Source organism: Podarcis liolepis (genome assembly GCF_965112155.1).
Source record: "Podarcis liolepis genome assembly, chromosome: 8".
NCBI lineage: Eukaryota > Metazoa > Chordata > Lepidosauria > Squamata > Lacertidae > Podarcis > Podarcis liolepis.
Window position 1 is genome coordinate 83919634 of NC_139560.1, and position 17706 is coordinate 83937339.

Consider the following 17706-nt stretch of genomic DNA (forward strand, 5'->3'; position numbering starts at 1 on the left):
TATTCTTGACTGGTGATTAGGGCTACCAAACAGATGTCTACTTGCTTGGTCAGAATTTTATCCAACTAGCTATTTGCCAGAATGGAACTGTTTCCACTTTCATCTTATTGCTTGCACCACTTTCATCTTATCTGCACCACTTATTTATTACAGTGGTACCTTGGTTTACGAACTTAATCCGTTCTGGAAGTCCGTTCTTAAACCAAAGCATTCTTAAACCAAGGTGTGCTTTCCCATAGCAGTGGGGGACTCAATTTACAAATGGAACACACTCAACAGGAAGTGAAACATGTTCTGCTTCCAAGGTGGAAAGTTCACAAACCAAAACACCTACTTTTGGGTTTGCAGCGTTCTTAATCCAAGTTGTTCATAAACTAAGCTGTTCTTAAACCAAGGTACCACTGTATTATTATTTATTAAATTTGTATAGCACCCTATACCCGCATGTCTCAGGGTGGTTCACAAGATAAAATCACAATATAAAATCACAAAATACATAATAAAAATTAAAACAAGAACAACCCAATAATCCCCCCTCCCCAACACATTTTAAAAGGGCACTGGATGTCAAATAGCGAAAGACCTGGTTCAAGAGGAACGTTTTGCCTGGTGCCTAAATGTGTATCATGAAGGCACCAGGTAAACTCCCTGGGAGAGCATTCCACACAAACACTTAATGTTTGACCTGTGCTGTAGTTATAGTTATTATGAGGTATAAAAAAAATAAGCTCAACAAATCTTTTTAGAATACACTACATGTCTCCTCCTCCTCTTCTTCTTCAAATTTATATACTGCCCTTCACCTGAAAATCACTGGGCAGTTTACAACATAAATTTTAGCAATTTAATTCTGAATTTACCCAAGCATATGCATCTGAACCTTGGTTGCTGTAAATTTTAAAGCTCTCTTGATTTAAAACCAAACCAAACCAAACCAAACCAAACCAAACCTGGTCTTGCACTGAATGTAACACCGCCAGCCTAAGATCAAGTGATGAAATAGCTTCTAAAGCATGACTGGTTAATGTGAAACTTGGGGCAGAGAGCAAGGCTATCGCACCTTTTAACTTTTCTAACATGGAAATAGCAATTATGGGGAAAACTTCGCCTGTTGACATTCTGATTCTCAGACCTCTTTGTGCTTGCATATAAAATCTCTGATTTAGTTTTGGATACAAAATTTCCATACATCTGTGTATGATGCGACACATATACAAATGTACACCCTATTTTGTGTGTGGGCAGCAGGCTAATTCACATACTGCGTACTAGCTCCAGAAAATCCTGTTGGAACCCCTGGCAGGACCTGAAACAATTAGCAGGCGATGGCTTTTGATTCAATACCTTCACCTGCTTGTTTGTAGAGCTAGCTATTGAAAAAGGGAGAATCACGTGGGCTGGTTTAAAAGTTGGCAGTCCTACAGCTTAACTTTCTGGGAGCAAAGTTCCAGGGTCTGATTTTATAAGAGCTGGCACAGAATGCCACACCGTAAGCAAATTACCAGCAGAGCTGGTCTCAGGGTTACAGGAGTACAACTTCAACTGCACTGTTGGGAAAGCAAGGCCTTCTGTAGTTGACAGGGACTAAGCTAAGGCATAAAATGCTCTCCAACTTTAATTCAGTAATTTTATTTCATATTTTATTTCCTCCTTTAAAAAAAAAGTTTTCAAAGTGTAACCTAGCCAAATGTTCATATTCTGATACACAACAGGTTTTCCTTAACACAGTTCATTCAAAATGTTGGACAAAATATCTTAAGAATTATCGGGGTGGCTGGTGCCCTCCAAACAAACACACATTTTGCTGTCCTTTGTGAGTTCTAAGTGGGAAATAAACTTACTGTCTTTTGCTGTTTTTGTTTGAGTTGTTTAAAATTTGTTTTCATTGTAGTGTCAAGTTACAAATTTAAAGCAGACAACAGGATATGTAGGGTACGATGTTTAATACAATCAGGTTCTATGTGTAATATAATATTATAATATATTTTCAGAGAGCAGTCCGCGGGAATAGGAAATGGCTGAGATGCCTCCCTCCTCAAATCCCTCGAGGGGTTAAGCAGTCCCTTTCACTTCCTTCAGTTGTTTTTCAGTAAAATAGGAAATGAAATAAAATAACCTATGGGGAGTCTGTTTGTGCATCTTCCACGTAACTATTTTGGCCCAAACTAAGGAAGTTTACACCCCCTATTGAACCAACCAACTTCTTTGGTGTTGATGCTTTTGAAGTTGTGCAGAGAAACTATTAAAATATCCTATTTGACCTCCACTGACCTCCACCCTCTGCATGAGGATAGAAGCAGAGAGATGCTGTCCTCATTGCATTCCCATGAAACCAAAATACGCTGTCCCATTCGGAAATCAGCTTAGTTTGACAATATTTTGTTTTTAGAACATTTCCTTCATATAGTAGAAATCCCCTGTTTCCCCTCTAGATGTTTACAAATCGATTGATGTGTTCTTTCCCCTAAAAGCTTCCTGGGTACAGAAGTCAAGCTCACTGATCTATATTCCCAAGGTCCCTTTCTGAGGACTGTTTACTGTTCTCTGATCTGTTGGGGCCTCACTTGTCTCTCGTGAGTCTAACCAGGGCTAAATGGTAAAGGAAACATCCGTTACACACAGAAGCCATGTTCAAACAGAGGAAAGCAGAAGGTCCTCAAAATCTAGCAATTAGTTTACAAAAGGATGACCAGCTTGGTTGATTGAATCCACGCCAAAAGTCGGGCTTATTAAGTCCATTCCTATGTATGTTTACTCAGTAGAAAGTCCCACTATGTCCAAATGGAGTTCACTCTCAGGTGTATACGTAGAACTGTAGTTATGTACTGTAAAGGTAAAGGGACCCCTGACCATCAGGTCCAGTTGTGACCGACTCTGGGGTTGCGGTGTTCATCTCGCTTTATTGGCCGAGGGAACCGGCGTACAGCTTCCAGGTCATGTGGCCAGCATGACTAAGCCTCTTCTGGCAAACCAGAGCAGCACACGGAAATGCCGTTTACCTTCCTGCCAGAGCGGTACCTATTGATCTACTTGCACTTTGACGTGCTTTCGAACTGCTAGGTTGGCAGGAGCAGGGACTGAGCAACAGGAGCTCACCCCGTCGTGGGGATTTGAACCGCCGACCTTCTGATCAACAAGCCCTAGGCTCTGTGGAGGCTCTGTGGTTTAACCCAGAGCGCCACCTGGGTCCCAGTTATGTACTGTAAACTGTAGTAAATTAGCTATTAGTTTTCAGGAAAGATTTGGTTGCTGAATCTTGCAAAAATGGTACATCAGCACTCTGTTCCAACAGCCAGTTGTCCTGAGACTGCAAACCTTGGCCCTCCATCAGCCAGATAAGTTTAGGCTGCTGAGTTTTGTGTGTGTGTGTTTTATATTATCACAATCCATTGTAAGCTGCCCTGAGGACCTTTTGACCCAAAGGCAGGGTACAAAGATTCAAAATAAAAATAAAAATAAAAATGTGCTGCGGCTTTTAAGAAGGTAACAGAAGCATTGTACTCCTCCTTTGTAATACAGGTTTACCAGCTTTCAACCAGCTCTCATAGCAATGCTATGAGATTCTGGAATTAGCAGATGAAAAGTTGTTGATAGGCTGGAGACAGTAATTCTCAGCTAATTGCTGCAGATCAGACCCTAGCATACTTGCAGCAACTACAAAGGCCAAACTGCTAAAGTCATGATGCTTCAGAGAATTTCACAGTGAAGTAGGAATAAGTATATCCTGGCCTTTGTTTTTGAATAAGCAGCCAATAATTAAGCTCTTTTTCACAATGGCTCAACAGTTTGAACTGCCAGGCCTTTTGTAATCTAAATTCAGAATCATTATAGAGATGTAACTAGCCTCTTAGGAGTTTTTGTGCTCTCCATTGAGACCACTGCCATTAGAGATGGTACTTACCGTACTTTGCCTTTGGGGGCAAAGAACAATTATTCTTAGGAAAAAGATGGGCTTTCCTGTAAAGATGTCTCTGTTTGCCACAAGCATGTGGTTCCTCTCACCCTGGGTCTTTTGGGAAACATCCCTTAGGACAGGGGTTTCCAAACATTTTTCAAATTGGGCCAGATTTGATGAAGTGAACATGTGTGAGGACTGACCAACGGGCCGACCAAAGTTGTTGACTTTTTAAGGATTTTACCCCAGGAAATAAACTGCCACAGGGGCCGGATTAAACTGACCAGCGGGCTGGATTAGGCCCCTGAATCGGACTTTGGACATGCTTGCCTTAGGATTTCAAAGATACTTTCTCTTAGAATCTCTCACCTGCAAGCAACTCTGCACATGCTCTGAAATCCAAAACTGCTCAGGAAGGCAACTAGCAAATTTAGATTGAGTATCTCTGTGCTTGGTAATTGCTATCCCTTTTCCTTGCTTTTTTTCTTCTCTGCCCCAATAAAAACATTTCACTGCTCTGATTTTTAAAGGTAATTCTCTGCCATTTCTTTATTCATGTGTAAAGATGGCATGGCTAAGCTACATCTTTGTGTTCCAATGACAGTTCAAAGATTGGAGTTTGGTTTTTTTTTGGAATAGTAAGTATTTTTTTTTTAATTACCCCCTCCCTGAACTGGGCTGGAGGACGGTGTCCTCAGAGGAGTCTGATCTAGCCTTGCAGCAGCCGAAAATCCTTCTTCTTTTGAGATGGAGCAAAACTGGCCAATAAGGCAATCCATCAAACCAGATGGAAAGTTTTAAATCAAGAGTACCCATCCACTTTATGTACTGTGAAGACCAAATGAACAAGAAACATGACTGACATTTTATTTATGGGTGCCAGCTTTGGAACCAGCCCCTGTCACAGATTTTTAAAGAACCTTTGGATCTAGGAGGGCAATACGTGGCCTTCTTGCCATGTGGAGTTCCACCTGCCCCCTTTCCCCATAGGAACATGACAGGAAAAGGTTTTTCCCCCTGGATGACAGGCAGCAATTTAATCAAAAACATATATTTCAATACCATGCAAGAAATAGGGGAAAATAAAAATTAAAGATACAGGAAAATTGTTCAAATTTATGTTGCTGCATTTATAAACCCTGGGAATAATAATGATGACGATAATTAGATCTCTCTAAAAGATTTTGTTTGTTTGTAAGTATTGGGGAGTTGTCCTCAGGGTCTTAAGATAATTGGCAACAGAACCTATTTATTAAAACGTTTCTAACCTGCTGCTCTCCCAATTTTGATTTAGATTTGCAATTAAAAATAAAACCCAAGGAAACTGAAAACAGAAGCTGAAAAATATTTTTTGAAAGGCCTGCAACCCTAACTAAATGGCAACAGCAGATCTAAACAATGTGAAATACTAGGGCTGTGCACAGGCTGCCTGTTAAGATGTGGGACCCAATTCAGCACTTTGGACTGGCCCCAATCCAACCTGGGGCAGTCTGGGGCTGACCTGAGCTGGGTCCAGGCCCTGAACCAATTCAGGACCCTTGCGCAGTCATGCGGTCGGGGTGGGGAGGAGGAGACAAGCCTCTTCTTCTCTCTCCCCTCCTGATCATATGCTTATTCATGGGGTGGCGCTGTGGGTTAAAGCACAGAGACTTGGACTTGCTGATCAGAAGGCCGGTAGTTCGAATCCCCAAAACGGGGTGAGCTCCCGTTGCTCAGTCCCTGCTCCTGCCAACCTAGCAGTTTGAAAGCACGTAAAAGTGCAAGTAGATAAATAGGTACCGCTCCGGCGGGAAGGTAAACGGCATTTCCGTGCGCTGCTCTGGTTCGCCAGAAGCGGCTTAGTCATGCTGGCCACATGACCTGGAAGTTGTATGCCAGCTCCCTTGGCCAATAAAGCGTGATGAGCGTCGCAACCCCAGAGTCGGTCACGACTGGACCTAATGGTCAGGGGTCCCTTTACCTTTACCTTTAAATGATTGGTGGCTAAGCGTAAGTGGAACCTCCAGTTTCAAATGCAGAGTACCTGTGGACATTGGTTGCTGAGAACAAAAAGCAGAGGAGCAATGCTGACTTAATGCCTTGTTTGTGGGTTTCCCAGAAATGTATTGCCAGCCACTGCTGCAAATATCACATTAGACTACTTGATCCTCATACTATAGCCAGTCTGACTGAGCAGCACATTCCCTATACAGTGGTACCTTGGTATTCAAAATTAATCTGTTCCAGAAGTCGGTTCCAAAACCAAAGTGTTCCAAAACCAAGGTGCGCTTTCCCATAGAAAGTAATGCAAAACCGATTCATCCGTTCCAGACTTTTAAAAACAACCCCTAAACAGCAATTTAGCATGAATTTTACTATTTTACTATCTGATGAGACCACTGATCCATAAAATGAAAGCAATAAACAATGTACTGCAGTCACACAATCAATCATTAGCTGAACTGGGTCACAGTCACAAAAACAAAACAAAACAAAAGCCGCAAAAACAAAACACAAAATAAATAGCAAAAACAGACAGACCTCAGCACAACATTCAAATTGGAAGCGTAACACTCAAAACGGAGCACATTCAACTTCTGAAAAAAGTTCACAAAACGGAACAGTAACTTCTGTGTTTGCAGTGTTTGGGTTCCAAGTTGTTTGAGTACCAAGGTGTTTGAGAACCAAGGTAGCACTGTAATCTTAACTCATTGTGCCTTCTTGTGGAAGAAGATTTCTTTGGGATGCAGGATGGGGTGGGGAGGAAGAGATTAGAGCATGTCTGGCTGGGGAGGGTAAAGAACTGGTGCCTGGCCAAGGGAGTTCATGCTTGGGCCCAGGAAAATATTACACCCCCTTTCCCTTTCCCAACAGGACTCCCTCTCTGCTCACCTAAATATTTAGCCCTCACTCCAGTGTGGGCAGCCCTACAGCATGACACAAAGAGAGCTATTTTCATCCTTCCTGTTCTTGAGTGTGATTCATTCTTTTGTTCCTTATTTCAACACTTAGACATTTGCTCCACTCCGCCTTGCAAAAAGTGCATTTTGCTTCACATTTATCCTGCATCCCACAGAAATCTTCCTCCATAGTATTCTGATCCAAAGATATTTCCCCATTCCCTTACCCAGAACTTCAGACCATCAAAGTGTCCCTATTTTCCAGGGACATCCCTGATTTAGAGAAGCCATCCCGGTTTCTGATTTGATCCTGCAATATCCCACTTTTCTTTAGGATGTCCCTGTTTTCACTGGAAAAATGCTGGAGGTTATGGAGTTATCCGACCCCCAAGCCGCCTGAAGGCAATCCTGTATAGAGAAGTTTTTAAAAAATGTTTAATGTTTTATTATGTTTTTATGTTGGAAGCTTCCCAGAGTGGCATGGGCAACCCAGTAAGATGTGTAGGGTATAAATAGTAAAATTATCATTATGGAATGGGACGTCCCTATTTTGGAGAAATATTGGAGGGTATGGAACTTTCATCACTCAAACCAGTGGTAGCCAACCAGATGCACAAATATAGGCTGGGGGACACCTTACTTGCCAGTAGTTCATGTGAAAAAGATCTAAGGGTCTTAGTAGATCACAAGCTTACCATGAGTCAACAATACAGCAGCAAAAAACCCTAATGCAGTTCTAGACTGCATCAGCAGAAGTCTAGTTCCCGATCAAGGGAAGTAATAGTAGCACTCTATTCTGCCTTGGCCAGACCACTCCTGGAGTACTACCACTACTACTACTACTAAGTTTATTATTTATACTTGGCCTATATGGCTGGGTTTCCCCAGCCACTCTGTGTCTAGTTCCGGGCACCACAATTTAAGAAGGTTATTGACAAGCTGGAACATGTGCCAATTGCAAGCAGAAATGAAAGTGAAACTAAAATAAAGTTACTATTTTGCTCTAAGAGCTCAGTTCAAAGTGACTAAACTAGTGTGGAACTTTGAGGGAGAAGAAAGACCACTTCCTAGGAAGTCAGAAGCTGCTCCAAATTTATTTTGGTTAAAATAAGTAGCAGCTCTGTAAAGAAGAACACATTCTAGCCAGAATTTAGAATGATAAACATGTCAGATGAACTACTGGTTTGATGGAATCAAAAGGTAATAACTACAAAGTTATTTTAAAATATAAAAAGTGGTTTGAACCCTTATACAGTATAGCAACTTTGAAACTCCACAGAATCAAAACACAGAACTTAAGGCTAAAAATTTGATACTGATAAATAATTATTTGTCAGTGTTGCACTAATTGGGGAATTCTGCTGCAAAAGCATAGAAAACATGAGCAAATTGGGTTTTTTAAAAATGTGCTTTAAACTGGAGTCACTATCAACACTGCTTTTTTGCTTTTGGCAAAATGCTGTAATTAAAATGTGATCTGCTTCTTTTCCCCCAAGTAGTTGTTCAATCACCCATCTGTGATGAGGACCATAGCTCCCTCTCCCTCATTACCAGCTTGTCTGAGGATTGTTCCCTCACTTGTCTGCAAAACTGGGGCAAGCCACTCTCAAAAATAGTCATGGAGGAGGTTGCACAAAGGGCTATAGGAGCTTCAGTTGTCTTAGGAGGAAGGTGTGTGTGTGTGTTTGTGTGGGGAGAAGAACAATGACGGGGACCAGCAATCTCCAGACAGTACCAAACACTAATCTGCAAACATATTGTTATGACTTTGTGGGTGCCAGAACTCTTTAATGACTGGATCTAGCAAGTGTTAGAATTTAGTCAAGGTTTGGGGTGTTAAACTGGGTGCCAGACCTCTAAACCCTGGATCCAGCAGGCGTTAAAAGCAAATGAAGCCAGGCTGGGGGATGAGCCATTAAGGAGACAAAGGGTGTAGGGGCTCATGTGAGATGCAAATGGGGGGAGTCCCCCTCCCTCATGGATGAAGTCAGAGTTTAGAGTAGAGAGGTTAGAGATTTATGTGACCGAGAAGCAAGGCAGCAAATTGCAAAGTCAGAGAGCAGAGAAATGGTTGATTTCTCTTTGAATCCAAAGCTGCAGCTAAGGGAGAAGGAGGGCCCTTTGGGGGTATTGATTCTGTGAACCCCTCCATTGTAGGTTCAGGTTGCGTATAAGTGTAAATAAAACATATATCATAAAGACACCACAGTCTCTGCTGGGCCTCATTTCTAAAATGGAACCCAAGCCCTCGGTAAGGTCCTAGAGCTCCTGGAATCTTGCACTGCTCAGAGATTGGGGTGGAGGGAAGCAATATCTAGGCTCACAGCTTTCTCAAGCAAAGTGCCTTCACAAATTGGCTGTAACGGGGGGAAATTACATTTGCTGGTTGTTTCCCCACACTTGAGCTGGAATTACTGTGCCTGCAAGGCTTATTTTCTCTGTTCATTTAAGGGATTATTCCCTTCAGACTTTGGCTGCATTACCTAAGCTCTTGTCTAGAGGGACTCACCCTTGGAGTCCCCCCCCCCCCAATGACCAGTACCTGTTGATAGCTTTATCACCCATGAATTTATCTAAACCCCCTTTAAACCCACCCAATTTGGTGGCCATCACCGTAATTTAATAGATGAACTGTACACTTTCTGTATAGTAAAGGTAAAGGGACCCCTGACTGTTAGGTCCAGTTGTGGACGACTCTGGGGTTGTGGCGCTCATCTCGCTTTATTGGTCGAGGGAGCCGGCGTACAGCTTCCGGGTCATGTGGCCAGCATGACTAAGCCGCTTCTGGAGAACCAGAGCAGCACACAGAAACGCCATTTACCTTCCCGCCAGAGCGGTACCTATTTATCTACTTGCACTTTGACGTGCTTCCGAACTGCTAGGTTGGCAGGAGCAGGGACCTAGCAACGGGAGCTCACCCCATCGCAGGGATTCGTACCGCTGACCTTCTGACCGGCAAGCCCTAGGCTCTGTGGTTTAACCCACAGCGCCACCTGTGTCTGTACTTTCTGTATACCCGGCTTCAAATAATATGTTCAGAAGCCTTAATATACTCTGGAGGGGCTCATATGCTTGCAGATTTCATCTACAGTGGTGCCTCGCAAGATGAAATTAATCCGTTCCGTGAGTCTCTTCATCTAGCGGTTTTTTCATCTTGCGAAGCAACCCTATTAGCGGCTTAGCGGCTTAGCGCTATTAGCGGTTTAGCGGCTATTAAAGGCTTAGCGGATTAGCGGCTAAAAGGCTATTAGTGGCTTAGCGGCTTAGAAAAAGGGGGGGAAAGCGGAAAAAAATCGGAACACTCGCAAGACGTTTTCGTCTTGCAAAGCAAGCCCATAGGGAAAATCGTCTTGTGAAGCAGCTCAAAAACGGAAAACCCTTTCGTCTAGCGGGTTTTCCGTCTTGCGAGGCATTCATCTTGCGGGGTACCACTGTATTCTGTGTGTGTGTGTGTGTGTGTGTGTGTTTTGATTCCCAATAACAGTGAATGGGGGTCACAGATCTTGCTGTAATGTGCTCCTACACTTTGAATGCCTGGTTCTGTCCCTCACCAATATGGATAATCATAAACACATTTTCACCTTCATTCCTGAGGGATGACTTGTCCCAAAGTCAGCTCCTGTTGACTTCCCACTAGCAATCAGATTTAAAACTGCCCTGCCACTATTTTGATCTTAAGTGCCAACAGCCTCATTCCACTCCAGTTCAAGTGATAACATCTACTCTCTTGTTTTCTAGCATGGCTTGAGAAGCTCACTCACTCATGGTTTATCAAAAGGTGGTGGTGGGGGGGAACCTTTCTTTTCCAGAAAGGCTTTTGGAGCGTCTGCTTATTTATATATCTCTTCTCAGTTTTGATATTGCTGCTGCTTTTTAGACCTTTTTTTGGTATTTTTATATCTTCTTGTTATGCCGATAGTTACTTTTAATTTTGTTTTTATTGATTTCTTTTGTAAATTGTCCTGAGATTTTAAAAATTGATGTACATTTGGAAAATAAACAAATAAAGCCATTATCCCTCTAGCTGATATAGAAAGAGAAACAATGCGCTGCTGGAATTTATCACTAGTGAGTAAAATGCTAAACATACACAATTGGGTCAAATCTTGATTTGGGTTCCCACCAAGGCTTTGGAGGGTGTGTCAAAGGCCCTGTTTTATGGCAATCTGACACTTACCTTTAGGGAAAGTCATAGAGTAGCACTGAGGGATTGTGTTCCTTACCAATAGATTGCGGGCCCACGCACTAAACCCTGTCTGTGGTGCCTACCTGTAATGGGAATTGTAGTTGCTTGTGTGTAAGTCACCGACTTCTCTGAACTGCTTGTTTGTTTAAACCTTTCCCTAACTGAAGCGCACTCCTGTGCGTCTGCTTCAGTCGCTGGCAGAATCCGTTAGTGGGTGTTTCCTAAACTTTTTCCAACATAAGAATTCCTTGACAGCCAATCTCCTCCTAGCCTCTCTGCGCGGAAGCCTTCTGCGCAGAATAGGCGTGCCCAGTGGTGGTCCGGCACTCTCCCCGCTGATCTCACTGGAAGAGTCCCTGAGCCTTCCCTCCACAGTGCTCTCATCCTCTCCTTTCTTCTTGGTGTCACCTTGACTTCCTTCCCCCTCGGAAACCCTCTCTCTCTCCTTGCTGGTCCCCTCTCCTGCACTATCGGGGCGACTTCTCTCTCTGCTGGTCTCCGATGTCAGTTCCATGACACTACCCTTTTCCCCAAAGAATGAGACAAGAGACCAGAGTATGGGTTCAAATTGGCCACAACCTTATTGAGCTTCAGAAGCGGGAAACTTGGCACAAGCCTTGGCAGGTAATCCTTTCAGCCCGCCTGGCTGAGGATATGCAGGCAGATGAGGTCCAGTGCGAGGGGACTGCAAAGCGCAAACTTACACAGCATGCCCTTCCACTGACCTCAGCCCAGGAGTTTGACCTACATGCCACCGCTCTAGGGCCAGGGACTGGTTTTTGCCCTTTAATGGGCCCTGCAAGCGCCGCCGCATGGGAGGGAGCATGAATGCACCCCCCAACTTGATGTTAGACTAAAGGATACCTTGCCAAGGTCTAAAACCGCCAAAGTTGTGACGAAATGCAACGGGGAAGGCAGAACCTGCCAATGCAGGGAAAATCCCTTCCCGGTTCTGAATCCAGCAACCATCTTACGACCGCAGCAGCGCCCGCTGACCTGGAACGCAAAATATTAGTCTGTAAGGAAAAAGTATCATTAACTTGGTGACCTAGGATGAAATTATTTGGAGGCAAGAAATTATTAATTTGAGGGAGGGTGGGTGGGTGATCCTGGAAGGAAGAAAACCAAAAGAGGCTTGGACAAAGGGGTCAACCTCTTTTCTTTGGCCTTAGCCCCACCCCGGCTGGCCATCCATTGTCCTCCCTGGCTGAGGGCGGGTCAAAGGCCAACCCAAGCAGATGGGAGGCACCTGCCCAGGTGAGGCCTCCCCCCCCCCCCCGCTCGGTGCTGCAAACCCCGCCCACCTGTGGGGAAGGGAGGGTGGAGATAATCTCCAGTGTTATTTAGCATCTCTATGCAGTCATTGGGGCAGTCATTAAGCACCTTGGAATGCAGTGTAACCAGTATGCAAATGGTGTCAAGGGAGACTGTGCATGTTCTGGATGCAGTATGAAGGCTAATGAATGGAGACCGAATCCTGATGAGACCCTGGGGGTGGAGGGTTCCTCCGTCTGAGAATTGGGATGTCTGCCTGTTCTGGACATGCTTTCACTCTGCCAAGTGAACACAAGTGCATAATTCAGAAGTGCTTGTAGATCCAGTCTTGTCATGAGAGGCTCAAATGACCTCTTTGGCATGGAGTGTTCTCTGCCAGCTCTGGTTGGTGCGATAGCTATGCCTATTTCTGGACAGGGGTAGCAGTCCATATCTTGGGGCTCACCCACACGTCTGCTTGCCCCAGCGCTTTCCCCAGGGAAACCTGCTGTTTACCGCCGAATAGGAACAAACGTCAATCAGTTTTTCTACAAATTGACATCTGTTCCAATGAGAGCATGGGACGCGGGTGGTACTGTGGGTTAAACCACAGAGCCTAGGGCTTGCCGATCAGAAGGTCAGCTGTTCAAATCCCCGCGACGGGGTGAGCTCCTGTTGTTCAGTCCCAGCTCCTGCCAACCTAGCAGTTTGAAAGCACATCAAAGTGCAAGTAGATAAATAGGTACCGCTCCGGCGGGAAGGTAAACGGCGTTTCCATGCGCTGCTCTGGTTCACCAGAAGCGGCTTAGTCCTGCTGGCCACATGACCCGGAAGCTGTACGCCGGCTCCCTCGGCCAATAAAGCGAGATGAGCTCCGCAACTCCAGAGTCGGCCACGACTGGACCTAACGGTCAGGGGTCCCTTTACCTTTACCAATGAGAGCAAGTTTTCCTGGGGAGAGCAATGGGAGAAATGAAAAACCACTCAGACCCATGCCTAGGAAGCAGGGAACAAGCAGAAAACCTTTTGGACCCATGCTTTCTAGGCCGAGGGCAAGTGGAAGTGTACGTGAGCCCTTAAGATCCACATGCTTCAATTACTGTAAGATGCTTCTTTTGGTGGGTCTGTCGTTTCTCTTGGAAGCTGCAGCTCCAGTACTGAGTGGCATGTCTAGCTGTGTGCATATTATACAGTACTCTTGCTCAATGATCTGCACTGGCAGCTTATTTGCTACCAAGTCAAGGCGAAGGTTTTTATTACGGACATGAAAAGTCCTAAGCAAGTTGGAATTAGGATATCTAGCAAACTGCCTCCTCTGCTGTAGGCCAAATCGACTTTTACAAGAATCAGAGCAGACCCTGCTGACTGCACTGCAGCTAGCCGTTTGCCACCTGGAAATATCTCAGAAATGGGCTTTTCAGTTGTAGCATCACAAGAGTGGGTGTGGTTACTTGATCCACATCTGAAAACCGTCCACCTGATTAAGCCACCCATGCCTCTTCCTCCCTGCAGATGCCCCCACTGAATGAAGAAGGAAGTAGTGATTGCTCACCTGTAGCATCCTTGGGCAGGTGTGGACACATCCCTGACTCCCTCCAGCCAGGACTGTTTTATTGTTTCCAAGCAGACATACTCTTGGGTATTGCAGAATCATTGTGCAGTATGCCTTTGTTTTCAGAATGAAAGCAGTTTTTCAAGAAGTACTTTTCATGTACATAAGATATACAATAGATCTAGACTGTGTGCGGACCACATAGAAAAAAACAAGTTGTCAGAAGAAAATGTTGCATGTATGCATTCTCAGTTATATGACTAGGCCTATATGTGTGTTATCCTGTTCAGTTGCTGAGTTGATGTTTTAAACTATGGACTTTTTACAATGTATTTATTGCTTTTTAAAAATTTTGACTATATATATTTTGTAAACTGCCTAGGTTTTTCTGTTTAAAAAAAACCCAAAATTGTTGAACAGTGTATACATTTTATAAAGAAATAAACCTCCGAGACTATTCATATACGTTGCATTGCAGCCATTACCAAGTTTGGTGTTGGAAATTAAATAAATAGGATGATGATGGCTATGTGCCTGGCAGGGACGGAACTCGCTCCAATTTTTGCATTTGCTTGTTTTCAGAATTATGTGGCACCAAATCAGCTTGTTAAGGCAAAATGCCTTCACCTGTGCAAAATTGCTGTCTTCCCCCCCCCCCCGTGCTGAAAACTCATTTTGCCACTGATTGCATAACTTAAGGTCTACTAATGTGGGTCATTGTTTGTCATCTCAGCAAGTGGCGTTGTTCTCAGCAAAACAAAGCTTTCTCTTCACCTTGCACTTCCTTCAATAATCACACCTTCCTGCAATTTCTTTTCTCCTCCAAGAAAGACTCAACTTGAAAAGGACTACTCATTCTTGTGGTCTATTGATAGTTTAAAGTAACTGTGATTTTCCTACCCCCAAACTTCTTGGTCGATTTGAGTCGTCTTTTCCTGACCATTGATTATTATTTATGTAGTCTGCCTGGGGTTTGGTGGGGGCAACACTGTTTGAATTATTGTATGACTGTTCATGTGGTAAAGCAGGTAAACGATTTCACAGTTTAGTAAGAATGCTTGTGTGCACATCTGAAAATGTATACTGACCTTTTATTCATAGAGAGAGAGAGGTTGCAGAAATGTGACCAAAAGGGGAGGAAATAGCAACTGTAGTCTGTGGCGGTTTACTGGGAAACTGACAGGTTAGTACTTGTCACTTCATGCCCACCCTGTGTATTTTTGTATGGTACTGGTTTAGACTTTTCTCATGCCAGGGAAGCTGCAGTAATATTTTAAATGGGATCAATATTTTGTTATGTGGCACGACATGTGTGAGCTGGAGACACCTTTGCCGTGAAAGCGGCTGCATTGTTACAGCTGCAATCCTTGGCAAATCTCCTACAGGCTAAACCTCACTGCAGCCTGACTTATTTCTGCATAATCTTTTTTTTAAAAAAAAGATATTTATTAAAGTTTTTTTTTTTAAATATAACAATGAAAATGAAAAACAAAAAACAAAAACAAAATACAACATAAAAACAGTTAAAAAACAAATAATTTTCCATAACATATTTTCCATACACTTATTTCCCCAGACCTCCTCAAACCTCCCTTCTTTGTATTCCACTTCAATTTGTTAGTTCAGCAAATCCTTACCATTAAGCTTTTACCCATTTGTAAACCTTTTTTTCCCCTCCGTATCTCCTAGAGCATTACAGCTGGAAACCCCTTAGTTTCTATCCAACATCCTTCTAGCATTCATTAATTTTACAATATTTCTGTAGATTGTCTTTAAATTTCTTCCAATCTTCTTCCACCGACTCTTCTCCCTGGTCTCGGATTCTGCCAGTCATTTCTGCCAATTCCATGTAGTCAATCACCTTCATCTGCCATTCTTCCAGAGTGGGTAAATCTTGTGTCTTCCAATACTTTGCAATAAGTAATCTTGCTGCTGTTGTAGCATACATAAAAAAAAAGTTCTGCATAATCAGGGGTCAGCAACCTTTTCCAGCTGTGGGCTGGTCCACCGTACCTCAGACCATGTGGTGGGCTGGACTATATTTTTGGGGGTGAAATGAGTGAATTCCTATGCCCCACAAATAACCCAGAGATGCATTTTAAATAAAAGGACACATTCTACGCCGCCTAAGCACGATTTCTGTTCTCATCCTGAAGCAAAGTTCTTAACCCGAGGTACTATTTCTGGGTTAGCAGAGTCTGTAACCTGAAGTGTCTGTAACCCGAGGTACCACTGTACTCTCATTTTCCTACTCATATTGAAATACAGAGGTACCTCGGGTTACATATGCTTCAGGTTACAGATGCTTCAGGTTACAGACTCTGCTAACCCAGAAATAGTACCTCGAGTTAAGAACTTTGCTTCACGATGAGAACAGAAATCGTGCTCCGGCGGCGCAGCGGCAGCAGGAGGCCCCATTAGCTAAAGTGGTGCTTCAGGTTAAGAACAGTTTCAGGTTAAGAACGGACCTCCAGAACAAATTAAGTTCGTAACCCGAGGTACTACTATACTGCCACTCAATGAGGCCAAACTTAGATTCACAAAATGTGTCCCCCCGGAAAAAGCACTGCTTTTATGAAATTTGAGTGCAATACATCCTTAGCGCCTAGATGCCATGCTAGTCATAGACTGGGAGGGCCTGTTGGGATTCAAGCCTTTATCAGGAGAAACTGGCCACTCTCCAGGCACCCAGCTTGATCTCCTGTTGACCTCCCTGTCTGCATTCCCCAGCAGGATCCAGGCTAGGTTGCGATAGGCGATCCTTCTCGGCATGAGAAGAACACACCCCCTCTTTCCTGCCCCCCCGGGTAGGGAAAAGAGATAGACAGAAACGTATTTACATGCCTTTATTTCTGTCTTTGCAGCATTACAAAAATCATGACTGCTCTCTTCAAACTCCAACAGCCGAGAGACAAACTCCTCCTGTACTTCCTGTACAGCTCATATTACACTCTGAGTTAATTCCGGTGCCCTCTGCACTGTGAATTGACTGTCCCTCTGTTTCCCACGGAACAGTCCCAACATTCCCATTATGTTTTGCTTTCAAGCTAGCAGTAACTCACAGCTGCATTGCTTCAATATCGTAACAGGGCCACAGGGCAGCCCCCTGGCCCCATCTCTCCAGAATGCCATAGGCTGAACAACTCTACTGCGTCTTCCAAAAGTCCTCTGCCATTCTCTAGGTTTAGGTAGCATTCTCTGTGCATAGTGCTATGACCTTGTATTTGGCTGTGTTAGTTATTGGGAATTGCCCAGCTGGCAAAAAGGAGCTTCTTGGGCTTCTCACGTGGGGCTGGAGGGCTGGGGGGGGGCACCTGTACTGCAGCAGGTGTTGACATTTCCAAGGAAATCCATGTGGACCCTCTGGGAGAGATGGACAGGCAACCAGCAAGCCAAGTAGGACAGCAATATTTCTGTTGTGTCAGCTAAAAGGGGTGGGGGTGGAGGACAGCTGGAGGTTTGTAATAAGGAGAGTTTCAGGAAAGAACCACCGAAATGAAGCCAGCAGAAAGCCCCCTGTAAGAAGGGCTGAGTACAGAGGGGGACAAGGAGCAGAGCCTGGGAGAGAAGGTCCTGACAGGCTGCAGAGATAAACAGGAATTAGGAATGCGCTAGAAGCAGCTTCAGAGCATCCATGACTGCAGCTGCACATCTGATAGTGCCAGTGCTTTCAGATGGAAAGGGCAGGGGGAAAGAGACGACCCTCACAAGGGAGCTCTGCATCCCTCTCCTTACCAGAGTGTGGCTCACAAGCACAGGTAACATCTGGAAAGCTAGACTCATACAGACCCACAAACCACACGCATCATTTCATTGGTATGCCGCCTTTCCATGGTCAAAACCATGCTCAAAGAGGTCATAGACAATAAATAAAAAAGTGCACAACCAAATCAACAATTTCCACATCAAATCATAATAAGATATAAAAATAAATATACAA